Genomic DNA, 24,212 nt, shown 5'->3' on the forward strand with positions numbered 1-24,212 from the left:
TTTGTTATAAAAGTGATAAAGTTTGTTGAAATAAGAATATGTAAATTGTTATTGCCCTTTTGAGCACACATAGCACTACTAAGAGGTTCTGTAGAAGCAAAAGAGTATTCACCATATCCATACATTCACATCATGGGAATGTCCTTTAAATCTTAATTTGCTTGATGCAAGCCCAGTACTTTTAATTTAGTTCCTTGGTTTAAATCCGTCCCACTGCAATTTCTTTAAAATAGGGCTTATGATGCACAAACGCAAAAATGACAAATAAGTAACTCTCTGTGCACCAAACAAAGCATTGCTCCTAAACTAGCGATGTTATGTAAGTGTAAGCAGCCTAAATTGTGACAGTCATAACTTGCCTGATCCATGATTCTGAAGATTTTGAAATCCAGGTGAATTCAGATTATTGCTGAAAGGAAGTATCTTTAAAGGTCTGTTTTGGTGACTTGAGATACAGAGTACTTCTTCACCACAAGTTACATTAGTAATAAAAGTCAAGATCAATTCAAGAGATCTTACGGATCACCATCCACAATACCTTATTGTATGCAGTGGATAAATGAGTAAATTGGACCACGGTTTTTCAGCAGTAGAATTAACTGTGAGGTGTTGAATGAAGAAAGCCTTGTATTTTATAAAATGAGAGATCCTATGCTGATGTTAAAAGAAGACAGGATTACTCTGTAGTTGGCCCCAGCAGGGAAGGCAGGCAGAGTTCTACAGCTGAACAGGGTTCTCCTGAGTAAAACCCCATTTTCACACACCAAGGTACCCATTTCTGCTGGGCTGACCACTTTGCTCTTTCCCACCCTTCATAAGCATGGAGATGGTGGTCAAGGCCAACGGCTGTGAAATGGCACCACATCCCTGGCTGGACCACCATGTACATGAGAAACCAGAACAACAACAGGCCCCATGGAGCTCCCAAACAACTGCCATGGGACCATTGTAAAAAGTTGGCAACTCCAGTCTAGCTCCTGAGAGACTGAATATCCAGTTTTAAAAGGCTCCTCATGAATGAGTTAGAAGAGGATCAAAAGTTTAATTAAGACAGTGAATCTCCAAACCATAATTAAGTGACGAAGGTACCCAAAACCCACAAAAAGTCTGTAGGCTTCCAGAAATGTCCTAAAAGATGAACTGCCTTCTTTAGTATCAAAGAAATGCAAGGTTGGTGTGTACATGTATTTGTTGCTGTATACAGTAATCCTGTTCCTGACTTTTATGTACTGCCTAGCTGGGATTCTCCCAGACGTGTCAACTCTCATTTGGCCTATATGAACAACACTAATTTTCTGATACACAATGATCTCAAGTTAGACTGGAGACATGTTTGCCAAATGCCAATGACAACATGGAATGCCTCAAAAAAAGAGACAAAATGTCCCTGATTGGACAAACGTCTGCAGGATGTAAAAAGCAATCATCAATGTAAAATATACACATGACACTCAAGGAAGTTGCAAAAGACTGTTTCCATTGTTCGTGATGGGTAAGCCTTTTGACAACAGACTTTGTGATAAGTATCAGAAGCATAATTTTAATATGTATGTAAAAAGGTGTAAAATACCTTTTTTCAAAGAGTGACTTTAGAAACACACAAGAGACTACCTTGGCTCAGTGCTAATCCTCTACATCGTCCTCTTTTACTGAGGATGCCTATGCTTCCGTTCTGCTTTCCTCACTGCTGACTTTCATTTGTGATGTCATAACAGAACTACTAACCCAGAGAACATGGCCAACTGGTATGGAAATGATGCAGCACTAAGTAAGCACCTGAACGTCACTCCTGGATGAGCTAACAGATAAAGAACATTATTCCAGTTTGTTGGCTTTGACACTCTGTCACTTCATAAAGATTCCTCAAACCTCTCCCAAAAAGGCTGGGGTTGGGGAAATCAAACAATAACAACACTTCACAGCCTTCTACAAAGATCCTGGTATGCAAAGAGCCAGCCGAGTCTCACATTAAGTCTCCACTCAGCCCACAGGGACCCCCGCAAATTTCCGAAGTAGTGGCACAACCCAGTGAGCAAAGCCGCAGCTCAGTTAAAATGTCAAAATACAGACTACCAACTTCGTCCCCGAAGTGGTCAGGCAGATAACTGCACACCTTTAACTGCACAGCTTAACCTCAGCTCTACCAGTTCACAGTGAATTCCAACTCAAACCTCTCCCATGCTCTCCCCTCCCCCTCGCCCTTCTGCTTGGTCTTCCTCCTTTTATCTCTCTCCCAGCCCCAAAACCAATTTAAAGAGTATTACATAAAACAGAGATTATCAAAATGGAACACTAGTATCTTTCTGCATTTTCATGTCTTAATTGGCAATCCCAAATATATTTCACAAAGAGCTCTGAAATATCAGTCCTGGGCTCTGGAAACCCATCAGGCAGCATAAAGACCCTGATCTGAACTCCTGAGTCACCTTCATGTCCAAGCCTCTGGTTCCCCGCCATGTCTGCATGGCTCTGCAGCAGAACTACTGGGCTGGGGGAGGGGAGGGTTCTCTCAGCCACATCAGAGAGACTGCATGGAATCTCTAGGAGCACTATACCTCAACATTCTGTTTTTAAAGCTCCCACAAAATTAGGACCACAAACAGATTTAAGTAACTTCAATCATTTAAATACCTTCAAAAGGCAAAGTATCTGGCTGTATGAGGTCACCTTTAAGGCACAATACTACTGTGTTAGGTCCTCTATATGTATATTTAACAAGCACCATTCCTTTCTAAAATGTGTGTATATGCTTGTATGCATATATTCCTATTGTGAACCTGTACATTGCAAAGAAGTAGTCGGAAACTTGTAAAGCACTAAAGCACACCCACGAAAGAAATGATGTGCTGTTATTAACCTTGATGAACTTAATTGTAACATTTAGTTTATAAAGGTTCTTTCTATTTTCTACGGCAAAGTCTTTAACACTTGAAAAATAGAAGCGATGCTTGATTTATTTTTGTAGGTATTTAGGATTTTTAAAAATATTTTATTTATTTTTAGAGAGAGGGGAAGGGAAGGAGAAAGAGAGGGAGAGAAACATCAATGTGTGGTTGCCTCTCACGTTCCCCCAACTGAGGACCTGGCCAGCAAAACCAAGCATGTGCCCTGACTGGGAAACAAACAGGTGACCTGTTGGTCCACTGGCCGGCACTCAATCCACTGAGCCACACCAGCCAGGGCCAGCCATATTCTATTTAGCAGACAATAAAAGAGATTTTCCAAAATGTAAACATGCCATTCCTCATTAAATTCTTGAAAAATAATTATTTCCTATAAAGTGTGTTCTTGTTACCATGTACTGGCTTACAATCTTTAAGTGAATACCTAAGGCTGATCTCAGTTTACATATTTAATGTGGCAAACAGTGGTATAACTCACCTACCCAAAAGCTGTTTGGGATTTTCATCCACTAAAAAATGTAGCAGGATCCTGACAACAAAAAGTTAGATAGCCAAAGACCAGGCTGACTGGCGGGTTAGTGGTGGGTCGCTTCAGTAAGATGGAATTACATGCCCCTAGAGTTCCCACTTGGGAGACACTCTGCCAGCAATTTGGAGGGCAAAGCCCCACATTCCTTTATACCTGGGGTTTCTCTGCCTGTGGGCCCTTAGCTTTCAACATCTACTGGCACCAGAGGAGGACGCAGGCGGTTCTTCCCTTGCATACTGCATTCCTGATAAACTTCAGCTGCAGCACCACACCCTGAATCCACACACTGTCCGCAGCTCCCCCAGCTGGGCGTGGTAAAAATCAAGTAAATTGCTTTATCCACCTCTACTGCTACACTGCTGCTGCCCTGATTGATTCTCAACTGACAGGGATGCCCTCATCCTCTGCCACCCAGTTCATTTCATTTAGTGCTGAAGCACATACATAACCACAAAAATCAAGCTTCTTTAAAAAAAAAAAAAAAAATACCGAATAAAACCTATCAGAGACAGAATCATGAGAACCTGCACATCTTTCTGATCCAATATGGTGAGTTTCCACAGATGAAATACTATTCTGCAATCAAAACAAAATGAAACGCTGACAACTGCCACAACTTGAATGAACCATGAAAACACTCCAGTGCTCAGTGAAAGAAGCCGGACAAAGGTCTTATAATGTATGACTCCATTTCTGTGAAGTGTCCAGAACAGCCAAATCCCTAGTGAGTAGATTGGTGGCTGCCTAGGGCTGGGGCAGACAGGAGTCCCCCTTAAGGAATATAAGATTTCTCTTTGGAGTAACAAAAATATTCCAATTTTGATGGCGTTGATAGTTACCCAACTGTGAACATGGTAAAACTCACCGAATTACACACTTTAAAAGGGTGAATTGTGACATGTGAATTTTATCTCAATATAAGCTGCTATTTTTAAAACTGGTGATTACTAACGTATTTGATCAATAAGACAGGTATAGAAGGGCACATGCAAATCTAACCCTTTATACCGACTACCAAAGTGGGTGAAACTAAGGTTGATTGGCACTGAACAACACTGTGGCATGTTCCAGTCTGATGGAAACTAAAATATAAAAATGCAATGCATTTGATTATTTGGTACTGAGGACAAAGTACTGTTCAAGGGGTAGAAAATGACTTCGGCTCCAGTACCTGCTCCTCTGACCCAGACCTAAGCTGGGGGGGAGGAAAGCAAAGGAACACCACTTGAAGAGTTAAGGACAACACAATGGGTTAGGGCCCAGGAAACACCAACACAACACCTCTTTTTTCATCTACCCCAGAAGTCTTGCCTCTGGCACTCTTACCTCAAATTACCCTCAACTCAAATCCTAACCACCCCTTACAACCCACTGCAGGTACCACTTCACCAAGCCTTCCAGCTTTCCACAGCCTAACATGATCTCTCTCTTCGCAACTTCCAGAACCCTATCTCTTCACCCCTGGTGGCATTCTTCACTTTCTATCTAGCATCAATAAAGCATGCACAGGACCGATCCTGCTGACTTTCCTTAGGCAAAGACCTTCCAGCTCCAGGCAAAAAGCCCACTAGAAGGGTAAAGCTAAAACCCAGTTCATAGGCTGGTCTAAAGCAGCACTGTCCATGGAACCTTCTACGGCCATGCAGATGCTCTATAGCTGTGCTGTCTGATATAGAAGCCGCAAGTCACACGTGGTTACTAAGTCTCTGAAATATTGCTAGTGAGACTAAGGAACTATTTAATTTTACTTAATTTTGATTAATATAAACCTAATCAGCCAGGAGTGGCTAGAGGCCACAATGCTGGACACTGCAGGTCTAGAAATCACTTCATCATTCAGAGTCTGGGTTTCTTCACCTGTAGAGCTGGGGGTATAATAGGCACTTTCTCCCCTAAAACAAAATCATACAACTGGGTCAAGATGGTGGCATAGGCAGACATAGCCCGCCTCTTCGCACAACCACATCAAAATTACAACTAAAATATATAAGAACCATCACTCAGGAATGTCAGAAATCAAGCTGAATGGAAATCTAACAACCACAGAATAAAAGAAACCACATCCATCCAGAAAGGGAGGTGGGACTCAGACACAGGCTGGCTCCACACCCACATGGATAAAAATTCGGAAGGGTTATCTCGGGAGTGAGGAGACGCAGGCCCACACTAGGCCCCCCAGCCCAGGGTTCCAATTCCAGGAAGATAAGTCCCCACAACTTGTGACTGCAAAAACCAGTGGGGATTGAGTTGGAAGAAACTGCTGAAGCCCCAAGCAGTTGCTCTTAAAGAACTCACACATGACTCACCTACTCAGACTTACTCCCTCTGACTTCAGCACTGGGGTAGCAGCTTGAAAGGCACCAATGGTATACAGGGAGAAAGCAAAGTGTCTGACATCAAGGCAAACAGAAGCCATTATTCCTTTTCTAATCCCCCCACACATACACAGAGCCCACAAACTGGTGCCATACCTGAGACTCCATCAACCTGGCTAACACTGTGTGACTCACCTTGGAGATTCTCAGAAGCTCTGCTCCACCCAATTTACCTGCCCACCCATCTGCTTTTCTAGAAGAATGGCTAGTCTTGGCTCCCAAATCCTATCAAACAAGCAACAGCTGGCTTCAATGAGCCCCAGCAGCAGCCAGATTAGATTCACAGCTTGGCTTCACCTGGGAATCTCTAAGCCCAGCACAAGTAGCAGCCATCTCAGATGCATTAGAGCTCAGGCAGGGTACCCCAGGAAAAACACAGGAGGGGGCTGACCTTGGCCTGCACCACCCAGGAAACCCCAGGGCCAGCGCACCCAGTGGACACTACAGACCACATTGAAGCACCATCACCCTGCCCCTGCACAGCTGATCCTCCACGGAGGGCAGAGGTTGGTGGACAGTGGTCACAGCCAATGCTTGCAGCTGACTAGCCTGGGTAAATCCTTCCCATTGATCTGCCAACAGCAACCAAGGCTGAACTACAAGAATAGGGTATACTCAGCCACACAAAGGGTGCAAACTGAATACACAGCTTGGGTGACAGGGGAGGCTGTGCCACAGGACCCTACAGGATAACTACTACCTCAGGCCATATAACCAAGACACGGAGTCAAAGCAGCTCTATCTAATACATAGAAACAAACACAGGAAAACAAAGAAACATGGCCTAAATGAAAGAACAGGTCAAAACTCCAGAAACAAGAGCTAAATGAAATGGAGATAAGCAATCTATCAGATGCGGAGCTCAAAATACTGGTTATAAGGACGCTAAAGGAACTTAGTGAGGACCTCAACAGCATATAAAAGGACCAGGCAGAAACAAAGGATACACAAATTGAAATAAAGAAAAATTTACAGGGAAACAACAGTAGAGTGTATGAAGCTGAGAATCAAACAATGATTTGGAATATAAGGAAACAAAAAACAAATAATCAGAACAAAAGAAAAAAAAAGAATCCAAATAAATGAGGACAGTATAAACAGCCTCTGGGACAACTTCAATAGGTCCAATATTCTCATCATAGGGGTGCCAGAAGTAAAAGAGAAAGAGCAAGAAATAGGAAATCTGAAAAAAATAGTGAAGGAAAACTTCCCTAATTTGAAGAAGGAAGTAGACATGCAAGTCCAGGAAGCACAGAGTCCCAATTATGATGGATGCAAGGAAACCTACTCCAAGACACATCTTAATTAAAAGGCCAAAGGTTAAAGATAAAGAGAGAATCTTAGAGCAGCAAGAGAGCCCTGATTGGTGCGGATTGAGCGCTGGTCTTCAAACCAAAGGGTCTCTGGTTCCATTCCCAGACAGATCACATGCCTGGTTCATGGGCCACGTCCTCAGTGAGGGGGGCAGGGGGGACATGAGAGACAACCACACATTGTATGACATTTTCCTTCCTCTATAAAAATAAATAAAATCTTTTTTTAAAAAAGGAAGAAAAGTTAGTTACCAGATGGTTGCCAGATGGGAATGGGGAGAGACAAAATGGGTGAAGAGGTGAGGTGAATAGCAAGTACAAATAGGCAGTTACAGAATAGCCATGGGGATGTAAAATGCAGTACAGGAAATGGAATAGCCAAAGAACTTGAACTATTGCCCTGGCTGCCCTGGTGTGGCTCAGTGGATTGAGGGTCAGCCTGCAAACCAAATGGTCACTGATTCAATTCCCAGTCGGGGCACATGCCTGGGTTGCCAGCCAGGTCAGGTCTCCAGTAGAGGGCGTGCAAGAGGCAACCACACATTAATGTTTCTCTTCCTCTCTCCCTCCCTTCCCCTCTGCCTAAAATAAGTACAAATCTTAAAAAAAAAAAAAAAAAACAGAACTTGCACCCATGTCCCATGGTCATGAACAGTGGTGGGGAGACTGCCTGAGGAAGTAGGGGGCACTGGGAAGAGGGGAGCAAAGGAGGGAAAATCAGGACAACTGTAATAACATAGTCAATGAAATATACTTAAAAATAATAAAGAGAGCAATATAAGTAAAAATATAATAATCATACAACCAAGTGCCCTCTGACATCAACAGACCCAAAATGAAAACAGTATTTTAAGAAATATAAGGTGCTTCTTATAAAAGACAAATCAGGACTCAACTTCATCAAAAGATAAATTAGATTTTAAATGCTGGCATAACAGGAAGCATTTAGATTTGCAGTAGTTAATTCTCCCTCTCCTCATATCCCTACCCCCAATGCAATTAATAGCCCACTTTAGAAAAATCCTGAAGACTTTTTAAAAATCAGAAGGAACCACACTTTTTTAAAAAATATATTTTATTGATTATGCTATTATAGTTGTCCCATTCCCCCCCCCCTTTATTCCCCTCTACCCTGTACACCCCCCTCCCACCCGTACTCCCTCCCTTTAGTTCATGTCCATGGGTCATACTTATAAGTTCTTTGGCTTCTACATTTCCTATATTATTCTTAACCTCCCCCTGTCTATCTTCTACCATTTATGCTACTTATTCTCTACTTCTTCCCCCTCTCCCCCCCTCCCCCTCCCCCACTGATAACCCTCTATGTGATCTCCATTTCTGTGATTCTGTTCCTGTTCTAGCTGTTTGCTTAGGTTGTTTCTGTTTTTGACTTTTTAGGTTAGGTTGTTAATAGCTCTGAGTTTATTGTCATTTTACTGTTCATATTTTTTATCTTCTTTTTCTTAGATAAGCCCCTTTAACATTTCATATAATAAGGGCTTGGTGATGATGAACTCCTTTAACTTGACCTTATCTGAGAAGCACTTTATCTGCCCTTCCATTCTAAATGATAGCTTTGCTGGATAGAGTCATCTTGGATGTAGTTCCTTGCCTTTCATGACTTGGAATACTTCCTTCCAGCCCCTTCTTCCTGCAAGGTTTCTTTTGCAAAATCAGCTGACAGTCTTATGGGAACTCCTTTGTAGGTAACTCTCTCCTTTCCTCTTGCTGCTTTTAAGATTCTCTTTCTCTTTTATCTTGGGTAATGTAATTATGATGTGCCCTTGTGTGTTCCTCCTTGGGTCCAACTTCTTTGGGACTCTCTGAGCTTCCTGGACTTCCTGGAAGTCTATTTCCTTTGCCAGATTCTCCTTCATTATTTTCTCAAATAAGTTTTCAATTTCTTGCTCTTCCTCTTCTCCTTCTGGCACCTCTATTATTCGGATGTTGGAACGTTTCAAGATGTCCCGGAGGTTCCTAAGCCTCTCCTCATTTTTTTGAATTCTTGTTTCTTCATTCTGTTCTGGTCAAAGGTTTCTTTCTTCCTTCTGCTCCAAACTGTTGATTTGAGTCCTGGTTTCCTTCCCATCACTGTTGGTGCCCTGTACATTTTCCTTTATTTCACTTTTCATAGCCTTCATTTCTTCCTCTAATTTACACCATATTCAACCAATCATGTGAGCACCCTGATTACTTGTGTTTTGAACTGTGCATCTTATAGATTGGCTCTCTCTTCATTGATTAGTTGTATTTTTCTGGAGCTTTGATCTGTTCTTTCATTTTGGCCATTTTTTTTTTGTCTTGGTGGGTGCACCTGTTACATAGTAAGGGGTGGAGCCTTAGGCGTTCACCAGGGTGGGGCAACCCATGTCGCTGAGTTGTGATGCTGTATGTGGGGGAGGGGTCCAAGTGGGAACAATGCCACTTGCTCTGCTCTCTGCCATGGAACCACACTTAACATCACAATCCCAATGACCCCAGACTGCTGAAGGAGGCTACAACCACCTGTCATTAGCTTGCACTGCTGTGTCAAACATACAGAAGCTATACAGCTGGCTGCCATGTGTCTTAAAGCTGAACTAGTCACCCCAAGGACAATTTGCAATTCTGTTCCCCTGTAGGAGGCACACAGGTCACCTCACTTATTTGCATCTTCTCCAGACACCCCAAAACCAATTCACTTGAAGGTCTAGACTTTGTCAACTGTAGGGTAAACAGAGGCAGTCTGGCTTCCTCACCCAGGTGTCTGGACAACTAAGGGAAGCAGTTTCATATAACCTTGAGAATGAGCCTGATAAGTAGTGTTATCATAGTCTTCAGACTGGGTCCAGTAAACTGTTCCCATAGCTTTGAGTGGGCTTACATGCACAGATTCACACATGTGTAAATATCTTGGCTTTCTGATGGCTTTCTTTGTATCCAGTATTTAAGAGGCTATAGGCTCCCTGCTGAGTGCCATGCTGGGGGACATGTGTCACACTGGGGGACAAGTGACACGCAGTGTGCCCTGCAGAGGGGACAGGTGACATGCAGAGACATGGAGGGGGACATGCAGCTTGCAGCATGTGTGGACCGCCCACTCTTGAATAAAGGCATGTCAGACATCCCAACAGCTCTGTGAAAATTCTTCCGTCTGCCCTAATCCCATGAACCTGTCAGGCCTTGAATGGTCCCAAATACCAACCCACTCCTCAACACATTGGCAATTATCATTTGGTGTTATTGTTCATTCTGTGGACATCTTCACTCTTGACCAAGTTCCTTGAGGCCAGAATTTGTCTCCCATCTTCATATTCTATCTCTGCAGAAGCTCACACTCAACTGACGGCCAACAAATATCCTAAATCTACTCTGTGCACAATAACTAAAATCACCCATCTGATGCAATGTCCAGAACAGGTGTGCTTTCAGGGGAAAGCACAGAAACTTAGTCCCCTCTGCTCACATATGCATGGGTCTTACACATTGCACTGTGAGAGCAGAGGCAACATTCAGGAAAACTAGGAGCAAAAAGCCACATTTATTTCAGCTTTCTTCAATCAGATACCTAGTAGGCAAAGACTGATATCAAGCCAAGTGAGGCTTTCTATATATTTTGCTACAGTTTTTGACTACTACAATCAGTTTATGGACTAAATGTACTTCCCAAAGTTACCTGTGAAGGTAGAGATCCTATTTTAAAACTCCCTGTCAGATAAAGCCCCAAAGGAAAATACTCAAAATATACCACAAAAACAATAACACCACCCAGCTAGCTGGAAGTCAGTGAGGCAAGGACACTAGGCCTCAGAAGTCACCTCATTCCTTTTGACCCCTGCCCAGTTAAGCAAACCCAGAGCTCTGGTACCTCTGACCCAGTATTCCTTCTACCTTGTGGAAGTTGTTGTGCTGAAAAAGAAAGGAGATGGTTTAGGAGAAAGGAGGAAAACACAGTTGGTCAAAGCCAGGGGAGAAGGGGGAGCAGCCAGGTTCATGCCATCTGAGTGGACTTGCTCCTCTGTAATGTGGTTGAGGGAACAGGAAGACCAGAGTAGACGAGGTCTATACCACCTTGGCATAAGAAGCCAAGCTAACCCTATAGATCCACAGAATTGGGTACTCTAAAATGCAGCCCATATGTGCCCTGAGCCCCAGCTAACAAGACCTGGTCCTTCTCCATATACCCAGAGCCCCAGCTGGTTTGCTTTAGGTATGATTCTTTTCAGCTCAAGATCTTTAACATGAGTATCTGAGACAGTTACTTCAATTCTCAAAGGAGGGAGGAATCATCTACCTTTAAAAATTCATACTACAATATTTTGTTCTGTGTCTTCTGCCACCCTGTTCCACGTGCTGAACTGTAGGGGTGGCTGGCCCCAGATGATTTAGGCAGTGAGCTACTTTCTATATTCAAAGCATGTGGTGAACCACACAAAAATGTTCAGACTAGGAAGCCCAACTGCAGCTTACCAGTATGGGGTAGTGAGGGAAGAAACATAGGAGAAGGCATCAGCGGTGTTTAAGTCAAAAAGCAGTGCCCGGACTGGTGTGATGCAATGGGATGAGCATAATCCTGCAAACTGAAAAGTCACTGTTTTGATTTCCCATCAGGGCACATCAGGTCCCAAGTTGGGGACGGGTAGGAGGCAACCGATCAAAGTTTCTCTCGCACACTGATGTTTCTCTCTTTTCCTCTCTCTAAAAATAAATAAAATATTTTTTTAAAAAGTGTCCATGACCTTTATGACCAATGGTGTTCACTGGACATGATGAACGTTAAATGGCTGTGAACCCAGAATGCGTGGGTTCAACTTCCATCACTGTCCCTGAGAAATGTAACTTGTTCAATGCCTTGTTTTGCTTGGGCTGCATCCATTTCAGGGTTGTAGTAAGGAGCAGAAGAGTTAGCAAAGGTACAGCTCACATGTCACACATCCTGGAAGAGTAAGTGTTAGCAGCCTGGTACCCATCTATCCCCTCTGCAGTCACTAAAATTCAAAGCCTGCTGTTTATTGGGCACCCACCTGCTCCTTCTTACCCACCTCCTTAGATCCTGTATTAGTTTCTATTGCTACTGAAACAAATCGGCACAAACTTAGTGGCTTAAATAGCACACTTACTCTTTTACAGTTCTAGAGGTCAGAAGTCTGAAAATGAGGCTCACTGGACTAAATTTGAGGTGTAAGAAAGCTATGTCCCTTCTGGGGGCTCAAGGGGAGAACCTGTTTCCTCGCTTTTCCAGCTTCTACAGGCCATCTGCACTGCTTGGCTCCCCCTTCCATCTTCAAAGCCAGCAGTGGCTTTCTCACACCACACCAGTGTGACACTCCAACCCCCTTCTTTCCTGTGTAAGGACCCTTCTGATTACAGCGGGCCCACCTGGAAAATACTGAACCATCCCCCCATCTAGGGGCCCTTCACTTAAGCACATCTGCAAAGTCTCCTTGCCATGTAGGTGACAGTTATGGGTTCTGAGGATTAGGACACAGACACCTTTGGGGAACATGATTCAGCCAAGCACAGATCATAAACCTCTAGTCAGAGAGACTTGCAGGTCCCTATCACTCCTGCTATTCTATACCTCCAGCCTCTGACCTCTCCAGAACATCCCTCTTTTCAAACTCAGCTGTGATTCCTTAACTGACATATCCCTTCCCAGCATAGGCCAGTCCTGTTGCATAGCCTTCTCCTCTACACCATTCCACAAGAAAACCAGAAAGCAAATGGGATGGGGCTAAAAACAAAGATATTCTGGGTGGAGTTGGCACAGGTGACCCTCTGTGGGCCTGCCCAAGTGAAGAACACCTTTTAGCAATCTGACTTTCCTGCAACATCCATGGGCCAGGTGGGGTTAGTTGGGGTGTTGTAGAACTAGTGTGGCACAGGTCACACAGGGCATTACTGTTGGCAGGTGTTAGCGTTACTTTGTGAACTGCAACTCAAAAGCAGATATAATCCAGAACCCGTTTCTTTCCATGGAAGATCATTTAGCTGCAAGTTTATAAGCTACAGCTGATACTGTCCACAGATAAATTTTCGAAAATCTCTGTAGAGATCTCTCTCATTCTCACTGCTACCTCTATAGCACAAGGTTCTCATGATTCACGTGAGTATCGGTAAAACAGAAAAGCAGTCTGCATGGCCACCATCCCCTCTGAGGTGCAGGGATGCTGTCCGTCCAAGTAGGAAGCAAGATTATTTGTTACTTCAAAAACTATTCAAGTGCCTTGACTGGTGTGGCTCAACTGGGTTGGCATTGCCCTGCAAGGCAAAGGGTCCCCGGTTCAATTCTCGGGCAGGGCATATGCCTGGGTTGCAGGCTCGGCACCTTGGAGAGACAGCCGATAGGTGTTTCTCTCCCTCTTCCTCCCTTCCTTTCCCTCTCTCTAAAAAGGAATAAAATCTTTTTAAAAAACTATTCAGGTACGCTGCACTCTTCAGAGTGTCACGTAGGCTTCTAATATAGGCAATAGGAATAGCATTTCTTTATATTAATGGCCTATACACACACTTTCAACTAACATGTAGTTTGTGCAATACTTTCCTTCTTCCTATGTATGTTTGTATAAATGTATGTATGTATGTATGTATGTATGTATGTTTGTTACAAATATAACTGTTGGAACGGAACTTGACCTTTGTTGAATTTAATAATAACCTGGGGCTTGTATTCCATATGTCTATTTTATTTCACTTCTCAAATAATGTGCACGGTATGTGTTTCCGCAAAATACAGTTGGGAAGTTGTCTGTCCACAATGGACTGAAAATTAAAGAAAACAACCTTGGTCTGTACCACAAATAACTCGAGGAGCCGAGCTCTAAAGCTTTGCCCAAGAACTACTTATCTGTAAGTTTTCAACGTTTTTACTCCTTTTAATTTTACTTTTCCGGGACGTCCTGGAACACTTTCCAACATTCGATGTGACACTAGTGCTACCAGAAACACCTTCTAGCCTAAGATCCAACCAGACCAGCACTGTGTATAGGCCAGCACTGGCCACCAACACATTCTGCATTCATAGGTTCACTGGCCACCATCCACCACTACGTGTGATTACTCAACACTTAAAATGCCACTAGTCAGTTGAGGAATGGGAATTTTCATTTTATTTTAAACTTAAAATCACTGCCATACGGCTGGTGGCTACCATACTGCACAGCACAATAAACCCTTAAGGGTCTTCTTACCAAACCCCACATGGCATCTCCCATGCCTCATATGAAAACAAGTGGCTTTCTGGAGAAAGACGGCTCTCAAGCAGGAAAACAACCTCAGTTTGTTCCCACCAGTACCGGCAGCAGGTGACCTGGAGTCCAGAGAAATGAGGACCCCTTCTGGCTAGGGCAGACAAGATACCACACCAGCCTGGAGAAGCAGCCACAGGCCACTGCTCCCAGTCTTGACAGGAGGGACAGCCGGAAGGCTGGGGACTCACAAAAAGGCCACAGAACCCTCACTCCACCAGCTACTTCTGAAGGCATTCTGCAAGTCAGGTAATTCAAGCCCTTATCTGCTCACCCTGGGTCCTCACCAGCTCAAGAGATAACAGAAAATGGCTGAGATTCTTGGGAAGAAGAAATCTGATAAGCATCTGTAATGGTTATAAAACAGTGATCTGGGCTATGGAATGTTTTTAACGATTTCACACACTTTACTGGATTGAATGATTTCTCCTCCAAGTGGATATAAACTACTAACTGTAAGAACAAGCACTTCAAAATTACCTACCCTACATTTGAAAAGGAGCAGTACCGTGTAAACACGTTAAGGAGTATTAACATGGGCTTGTTCTAAAAACAGCAATTGCAGGGAGCATCTGAGATCCTGCTTCCCAACAATGTCATCAGTTTGGCTCCAATTAACTTTTATAAAATTTCAAAAATAAATAAACTTAAAAATAAAACAGCAATTGCACAGGGTCGATTAAGAGCCTTGAAATATAATTTATTCCCAAAGTCACACTGATGAAATGTACTTGCAACTCTAGGTAAAAGGCCCTTAGCCTTTTTACAAGGGGCCTTTTTATAAGGGGCTGCAGAGTGGCGGGGTCTGCTCAGCCACCACAGTAGAGCAAGGCCACGTGGTTTCCCTTGGAAGTGCTCCCTTCAACTCTTTCTGAAGGATCCATGAGTGGGGTGGCGAGAGGGACAGCCAAGAGAAGTGAGATCACCACCCCACCTGTGGCTACACCCGAGGGTGTGAGCATGCTCTGCAATACCGGCCACCCTAGCAACTGCATACAGCAACTGCTTTCCAACCCCAGGCCAGTTGAACAACTTATTGCGAGAGCTACACCTTACCCTGGTCGATATTCTGGAGGCTGGTACATAACATAGGACATTGCCCTCCCAGCTTTAGGACGTCAGGAAAACCAATTTAGTCTCTGGCATGAAATCAAAACAGAGGTAGGGCCGGTTTCGAATATTCTATGTCGGGCAGGAAAATCAGGTAGAGCTGTTGTGCTCACACAAGGGAACCTCATTCTCCACAGGATTGAAATTCTCCATGACCCAAAAAGAAAAAGAAGCCACCACCTTGAGACTCAGGCAATATTCACCCACATTTCCAACACTTAGCAAGATAAAGGTCCTGTCAATCAGATAAATTGGGCTCTTTGAAAGGACACCTGGGTGTCTCTGTGAATGTTAACAGCTGTGACCTCACAACAATGGTCCCCACACCTCAACAGTTCACCAAGAACTAAACTGGCTACAATGTGGCATTGGCACAGCCTAGTCCGGGCCCCGCCCAGCCAGCACCACGCAGTGAGCCACCCGTCACTGTAACCCCAGTGTGGTCTTCGCCTCCCAGCTCTTGTCCACCTGACAACGTAGACAATGACGCTGTCTCTCAGGGGGTGTTCCCCCAGAGGCCCCTCCTTCTTGATAGTCTCACTCAATGTGTCATCAAGTTCTGGAAGCATTCGGCTCTTGCCCAGGTTAGTATATCTCCCTTCTTGAGAAACTTTCTAATTACCCCCATTTCCAACTTCCAAGCTTAAGTCACCAACTCTCAGAAGTAAGTCTGCTTCTCCTCAAGAGAATTTCAACACATCTGACCTCTCATTAGCCAAAGCATGTGTTAACTCACTAGAAAAATGGCATAACTTTCTTTCCTCCACATGACACTTAAATCCCGCTTCCTCCAACTTTCCAATCTAAATTAGCTCAGAACCACAAGTTTACAAAGCAGGTGACGTTTAACATTGAATCTGTCACATTCATGTCAAGAAATGCCTTGTTACAACTCTTGGTCTCCAGTAAAATTTCTTTGCTTTGGAAATCCAGCAGATAATGCCCATCCAAAAACCAGAAACAGTAACAAAAATAATTTTGAAAATACTCAAAAGAAACCTTCAGCAACTTATGGAAGTCTGCCAATGTCCTTATCTGGAAAACAAACTTTTTCTTCCAAAAGGATCAAAAATGTCATTTGAAGCAAGTTACGTTAAAAGCAATAAAACTGAATTAGCAGCTATTACCGCAATGTTGGTTTATGGCTTCGGCACTCTCTTTCACATGCCACCTTGCCAGCCGCCAGCCAGCCAACTCCTGTACTACTGTTTAGCCTTAGAATCGCTGCTTCCTGACAGAGTGTCTTCCACAAGTACATTTAACAAAAAAGGAACAGAGGATGTTCACCTTCAGCTCAAACAATCCAACAGTGAGGAAGATGGGTACACAAGTGGCAACTTCACAATAGCCCCTGGGGCAAAACGTTGTCATGGCTCTTAAGCAAAGACACCAGAAGGGGCACCAGAAGGGTTAGGGAAACGGTGGCATCTGAATGGGTTTTGAAACCTGCTTCCTGGGTTACCTGTCCTGTGCACTCCAGGAAGAGAAGCCATGGTGTCGCCTTCTAAGCCATTGTGGGGTCCAGAACCCAGAGCTGCACCCTATGCAACAGTGTGTGCCTGCCTGGAGCCTGAAGCACACAGGAGGTGGAGGCCATCCTGACAACCCCCAGGGCCTAGTCTGGGCTGTGTGACTGACCCTCTACGGGGAAGGCAGCACACCTGAGTCCTTTGAAGAAGGACAGTGACAGGAACAAGAGTCCTGTGTGCACTCTGTTTTCATAGCCGTGTGGGAATCAGGAAGGGTGGAAGCAGAGACCAGTAAGAAGGCTACTGCAAGGTCCTGGTGGGAGTCAACAGGGACCTTGCTTTAGGGTGGCAGCTGGAAAAGCAAAAGGGCTCCGTAACAGGATATAGGGACCCAGAGAGAATTCAGGGCCAACTCCAAAAGCCTGGAGGCTGGGCCACCTGGCTTCCCTACTTTTCAACGTGATGCTCAATCTCAAATTCATCTTCAGATGATCTAACACTAGTGCAAGAACAAGAATCCTCTAGAAGGCTATGAAGGTGACCAAGCTTCAGTACCAATGTCACAACACACCAAATCCACTCATCTCCTCTATTATCCACTTAATCTTTCTGAAAATATGTATACCACTGCCCCTAAACACCTATTTAGGCACATCAAGCCCAATATTTCATAAATAATATTGCTTAGTTTGAGCCAGTTATGTTTCCTTCCGAACCCATACTAGGATGTAATTACCCTAGGAAGTTCTTGCATACCAAAAATCAACTTGCCCCCCCTGGGCTGGGCAGGCTTTATCCTTCCTCAGGTGCAGAGGTTTGACCATCACAGCAATACTGTCGACTGCACATGTCCCGTGCTCCCAGCTCTGTGCCTGGCTCTGCCTTCACCCTCCCAAACCTTGCAAGATAGAATTGACCTCCTTTTCGAGGATGAGGAAACTGAGTCACCAAGAGCTAAGGCAACATACATGAAGTCACACAACAATTAAATGGCGAGGTCCACATGCAAACTCGAGCCTAGGCCTATGCCTGTGCTCTCAGTCACCACGCTGCCCCACTTTAATTTTTCAGTGGCTTGTTACACAAACCAATTCCAAAAGAATAAAAAACAAGGAGGAAAAGTATATAATTTCTTCTTAGATATTTGTTGCTGTATCAATCTTATTTTTGTTTACAGATAATCAAAATCAGCAACCCGAAATGAGGATGCCTGAGGGAGTAGCTTCCAATCTGGTTTGCCTCTTACGCACATCATTTGTTTGTAATAGTAATAGTTAATAGCTACCAGGTATAAAGCAAAGTGCGAGGTGCTAGATATTTTCTGGTAAATAAAAGAGAAGATAATGGAGTCCAGTACAGCCTGTCCAAAAGAAAGATAAGCTTTCTAATAATAAGATAAAATAGGATAGCTTCCTGGCTGGTGTGGTTCAGTGGACTGCATGCCAGCCTGCAAACAAGAGGGTCGCCAGTTCAATCCCCAGTTAGGGCACAGGCCTGAGTTGCAGGCAGCACCCAGTAGGTGGCACGCAAGACACAACTATACATTGATGTTTCTCCCTCTCTTTTTCCATACCTTGCCCTTTTTCTCCCTTCTCCTCTCTCTAAAAATAAATAAATAAACCTTAAAAAAAAGATAAGATAGCTTTTCTAATAATCACATCTTTTAAAAGTAAAAAGGAGTGGGTGAAATTAATTTTAATAGCAATTTATGGAACCAACACATCCAAAATAGTATCACGTCAACATGTAATTAATACTTAAAAATTATTGATGAGATAGTTTTATATTCTGTTCTTCGTGTTAAATCTTTGAAATCCGGTGTGTGTTTTACACTGAGACACATCTGAGTTTGGACCGGCTACACTGCAAGTGCTCGGTAGCCAGCCCCATGTGGCTCGTGACCATCTTATTAGAGAGTGCCCAGTAGGAGGAAACACAGCACCGAACAAATAAGAAAATAAACACGTAAGGACAACGTGCCAACGATGCTCTGAAAGCAAAGCACCTCAGAGCTCCCACGGGGGCACTGGTGGAGAACGAGGCCTAAATCACATCATCCAAACAGAAGGTCTTTTCCTTAGTTCTGCATAACCGAGAAAGATTGTCCTTTGTTACTCCATCTAAGTGTATGGTTTGGGGGTTTTACATTGTGGGTATTTATTAAATTAGTAATAATTACTACTCTTTAATTATGTATAAGATGATGCCCATATTGGAACGAGAGTCCAAGAACTGTAACTACTTAGAGACAATCGGGTGCTTTTCTTACAACACTGTCACTGTTAACAGATTTTTTAAAAGTCAATTTCAACTTTATTAACATAATTTACATGCCATAAAATGCAGTCATTTTAATGCCTAGTTCAGTAAGTTTTGACAAACAAATATGCTCATGTAACCATCACTCCAACCAAGGGCATCTTATCAGCCTGGAAAATTTCCTTGGATTCATCTGAAGTCCATCCAGGACCCCCACCCCCACCCCCTCTGGGCAACCCCTGCTTGGATTTCTATCACTATAGATCAGTTTTGCCTCAGCTTTTCAAACGAATAATCATCCCACATTCTGCACAGAAAGGACTCCCCTACCTGATACTGATAACAACATAACAATAACAACGATAGATTCTGTCAGCATGCCCATGGCACAGATCAGGAAAGTGGGGCTCCAGAACATCGAATAATCTGCTCCAAGTTAGCAGTCTGTATCCCCACAGGGGCTAGCACAAATCCTAAGTAGGACACATCCCGTCCACACGCGTGGCTTGAAGCGGATATCACAGTGCTCACTGGAAGTGCTCACAAACACATGTGCAACATAACTTCCGGGGGGCGAGGGACCCCACATGCCCATCCATGGGTGCTGCTCAAGGAGCCTCCACAAGCCATTGTCATTTCACAATTCGGGGTCCAGGTGGAGGATCTGATTGTGAAATATCGGAAAAAGAAGAAGACAGTAGCTGGGATCATCGTGGAGCCCATCCAGTCTGAGGGTGGAGACAACCACGCGTCTGACGATTTCTTCCGCAAGCTGAGAGACATCTCCAGGAAGGTCAGTGCACTGGCCAAGGCTGGACGGGGCCGCAGGCCATTTCCAGCTGGTTTCCCAGAACAAAGGGTTAGCTTTGGGATCCTTGTAAACTTCCAGATGTTCAGAGGCTACCTACTGGCCTCACAGGTAGAGAAGTTGGGAGTAGGGGGGCAAGACAGAGAATTCTTCCCTGAAATCTTATTGCAAAACCAGCCTCCATCCAGCCCTGCCATCTTAGTCAGAGGCTTTTGTAATCAAGCCATTCCTGGGAAGGCCTCAGACTCCACCCATTCCCATTCCCTTCTAGGGGCCCCACCTCACCTTTCAGCCCAGTGTAGCCCACATTCAGCAGAGGCAGAGTGAACAGACTCTATGTTAATATTGTGTGTATTTTAATGTCCTGCACACATATACAAATGGCACATCCAACCAGCAAGTTCACAGATGAAGGTTATATGACATGACTTGATTTAAACAAAATGAGAAGCGAAGAACAGTTCCAGTGATGAGCAGAACCGCCAAACGTGATTGCAGATGTTTGGGAGACAGGGCCAGGCCTCAGTGCAGGGCTGAGTTTCCTCAGGAGTAGGAACTGTTCACAGGGACTGAAGCCAAGTGAAATGCTGCCATGTTTGGATCAGGGTGTGTTTGACATTCTGGTTTGGCTCAGACTCAGCAGCGGGAGGAAATGTTCAGACACAGCTCTGGTGGGACTGTCTGCTCAAGCATTTGTTTCGTTTTGCCCAGAAACATGGACTTGGCTTGCAGTTTAGAAAGCACTGACTCTGGCTGAATGACTGGGTCAGAGGTTGGTCGATTGTGGTGGGTGTGTGTTTCTCCCTCCTCTCTCTCCAGCAGGGCTGTGCCTTCTTGGTGGATGAGGTCCAGACAGGAGGGGGCTGCACTGGCAAGTTCTGGGCCCATGAGCACTGGGGTTTGGATGACCCTACAGATGTGATGACCTTCAGCAAGAAGATGATGACTGGGGGCTTCTTCCATAAGAAGGAGTTCAGGCCAAATGCTGTGAGTGCCTAATCCATCCTTCTCTCCTTTCCAGGACACGGAAGGGAGATGGGTGAAATATCATTGCTTTCTCAAAACGGGGCCTTTTTCACAACCAGGAACTGAGTGGACACTGAATGTGTCACAGAAGTTTTCTAAGGGCCAATTCTTATCGATTTAATTAGACAGTGATTTCAATCACCCCTGCTCTCTGCAGGGCTGACTTCGTATCTGTCCATTGTCAGTCTTCTAATTTTTTGTGTGTTAATAACTGCTGCTGTAAACTAAGCATTTATTCTGTGCCTGGCACTTCTAAGTACTCTTCATGTACTTTTATCTCTACAACAATCTAGCTCTTAGCTACTACACTGTACTACCATGAGTAATGTGGATTCTCATAAACATACTCACACAGTCATCAGGGACTTAGTATCCTTCCTCCCACCATTCCTGCATATAGTTTCCACCCTCGAGGATGCTTCATGGTCCAAAATGGCTACTAGAGCTCCAACCATCACATCCCATTCTAGGCAATAGGAAGGAAAAAGGAGGGAAGCACAAAGTCAGCCTCTCCTTTAGCTTTCCCGGAAATCCCACAACTCTTCTATTCTAACACTCTGACTCAGATCAGGTCACATGGCCACTCCTAACTGCAAAAGAAGCTGGGAAGTATGTTTTAGTTGGCTGCTTTGACACCTGAATTATTCATGGAAAAATAAATTGGGTCATCCTTGAGGGCCAGACTGCCATCAATCCACCTCTGAGTCCACCACCTATGTGTATGTTTTTTTCTGGAAAAATCACTTAACCTCTCAGAACATCAGTTTTCTCCTCTATAAAATGATGACTACAGTTAAGGACCAACTATCTTAATTTCCCCAGGACTGAGGGATTTCCCAGCACATGAGGAATTGGCCTTTGTGTGACCAAAAATCATACATCCTATAGGGTTGTTGTTATGGAGAGAATTCAATGAGATTATATGCGTAATCCTCCCCGGCCCTTAGTAGACACTCAGAATTCATTTCTCTCTTAGATGGCGGGGGGGGGGGGGGGGGGGGGGGGCGCCGCAAGGTGTGTCTGGAGGGAATGGGCCTCTGAAGGCTGTGCCCATGGGTAAACCTTTCCAACACCCCATGCTTTGTTCCAGCCATACCGGATATTTAACACCTGGCTGGGAGACCCGTCCAAGAACCTGCTGTTGGCTGAGGTCATCAATGTCATCAAGCGGGAGGACTGCTGAATAATGCAGCCCATGCCAGGAAGGCCCTGCTCACAGGGCTGCTGGACCTCCAGGTACCCACCAAACTCTACCACACCCCAGCTCTCCCAGGACCCCACCCATAGCTCCCACAGTCCCCATGCCAGCATCTGAGCCTCCAGCATGGCAGTGTACCTGCTCCTTCAGCAGGTGCAGAGGCAGGAGCTCCAGGGACCACCTCCTGCCCCACCTCCTGCAGGGGTACCAGATTTAGCAAATTACAACATAAGATGTCAGTTCAATTTGAAAAACAGTAACTTTTTTTAGCATAAAAGTATATATACCCCATGCAACATTTGAGATATACTTATACTAAAAAATTATGTTATTTATCTGAAATTGAAATTTAACTGGGCACCCTGTATTTTATCTGACAACCCTAAGTCAGAACAAGTTGAAATAGGAAAATATGATTATTCTCATTTGCTACATGAAAAAAGGAGGCTTGGGAAGGTGAGAAGCAGCAAAGGGGCCAGATTTTAAACCCAAATATGCCTGATTGCAAAGACTATGAAAGGGTTAAGTGTGGCTGTTAAGACAACACAGACCTTCTAGGTAAAATTTCTTTTCCTTTTCTGTTTTTTTAATTGTGTTTAGTGATTATGCTATTATAGTTGTCCTGAATTTTCCCCCTTTGCCTCCCTCCACCCAACACCCTCACTCCCTCAGAAATCCCCCCTCCACTGTTCATGTCCATGTGTCATGCATATAAGTTCTTTGGCTACTCCATTTCCTATACTGTACTTTATATGCTCATGGCTATTCTGTGGCTACCTATTTGTACTTCTTAATCTACTCACCTTTTCACCCAGTTCCCCCCTACCAGCCCCCATCTGGCAACCATCAAAATGCAATTCATATCCATGATTCTGTCACTGTTCTTGTTTGCTTAGTTTTTTAGACTCAATTGTTGACAGGTATATATTTTTTCCCATTTTATTGTTCATAGTTTTTATCTTTTTTCTTTTTTTTAAAGATTGTATTTATTTGTTTTTAGAGGGAGGAAGAAAGGGAGAGAAACATCAAAGTGTGGTCACCTCTCACTCACCCCCAACTGGGGACCTGGCCTGCAACCCAGGCATGTGCCTTGACTGGGAATGGAACCGGCAACCCTTTGGTTAGCAGGCCAGGCCTCAATCCACTGAGCCACACCGCTGGGGTGATCTTTTTTTCTCTTAATTTAGTCTCTTTAACATTTCATATAATAATGGTTTGGTGATCACAAACTCCTTTAGTTTTTTCTTGTCTGGTAAGCTCTTTATCTGCCCTTTGATTCTAAATGATAGCTTTGCTGGTTAAAGAAATCTTAGCTGTAGGTCCCTGCTTTTCATGACTTTGAGTATTTCTTGCCAATCCTTTCTAGCCTGCACAGTTTCTTTTAAGAAATCAGCTGAGCCCTGGTTGGTTGAAACAGACAACCACACATTGCAATTTCTCTCCCTCTCCTTCTCACTTCCTTCCCCTCTCTCTAAAAATAAATAAAATAAAATAAAATAAAATAAAATAAAATAAAATAAAATAAAATAAAATAAAATAAAGAAATCACTGATAGTCTTATGGGAACCCCCCTGTAAACAACTATTTTTCTCTTGCTCCTTTTAAGATTCTCTCTTTATCTTTAAACTTTGGCCTTTTAATTATGATGTATCTTGGAGTGGGCCTCTTTGCATCCATCATAATTGGGACTCTCTGTACTTCCTGGACTTGCATATCTATTTTCTTCTTCAAATTAGGGTAGTTTTCTTTATTTTTTCAAATAGATTTTCAATTTCTTGCTCTTTCTCTTCTCCTTCTGGAGCCCCAATGATGAGAACAAGGGTCCTAGAGGCCGCTTATACTTTCTTTTTTTATTCTTCTTTCTTCTTGTTGTTCTCCTTGTGTTTTGCTTCCTTACATCCAAATCATTGATTTGATTCTCAGCTTCATCCACTCTACTGTTGTTTTCCTATAAATCGTCCTTTATTTCAATTAGTAAATCCTTCATTTCTGGCTG

The 24,212-nt window shown here is 43.8% G+C and overlaps 1 protein-coding gene and 1 pseudogene across 2 annotated transcripts in view; one reads left to right on the plus strand and one right to left on the minus strand.

Moving 5' to 3' along the window:
• LOC112308147 (ubiquitin carboxyl-terminal hydrolase 7) overlaps nt 1–24,212 on the minus strand; it is a 94,914-nt gene that overhangs the window by 56,072 nt on the left and 14,630 nt on the right. The window lies entirely within an intron of this gene.
• On the plus strand, nt 19,645–23,291 carry LOC128781455 (4-aminobutyrate aminotransferase, mitochondrial-like; annotated as a pseudogene).

The sequence above is a fragment of the Desmodus rotundus genome, chromosome 1 (assembly GCF_022682495.2).
Source record: "Desmodus rotundus isolate HL8 chromosome 1, HLdesRot8A.1, whole genome shotgun sequence".
NCBI classification, from domain to species: Eukaryota; Metazoa; Chordata; class Mammalia; order Chiroptera; family Phyllostomidae; genus Desmodus; species Desmodus rotundus.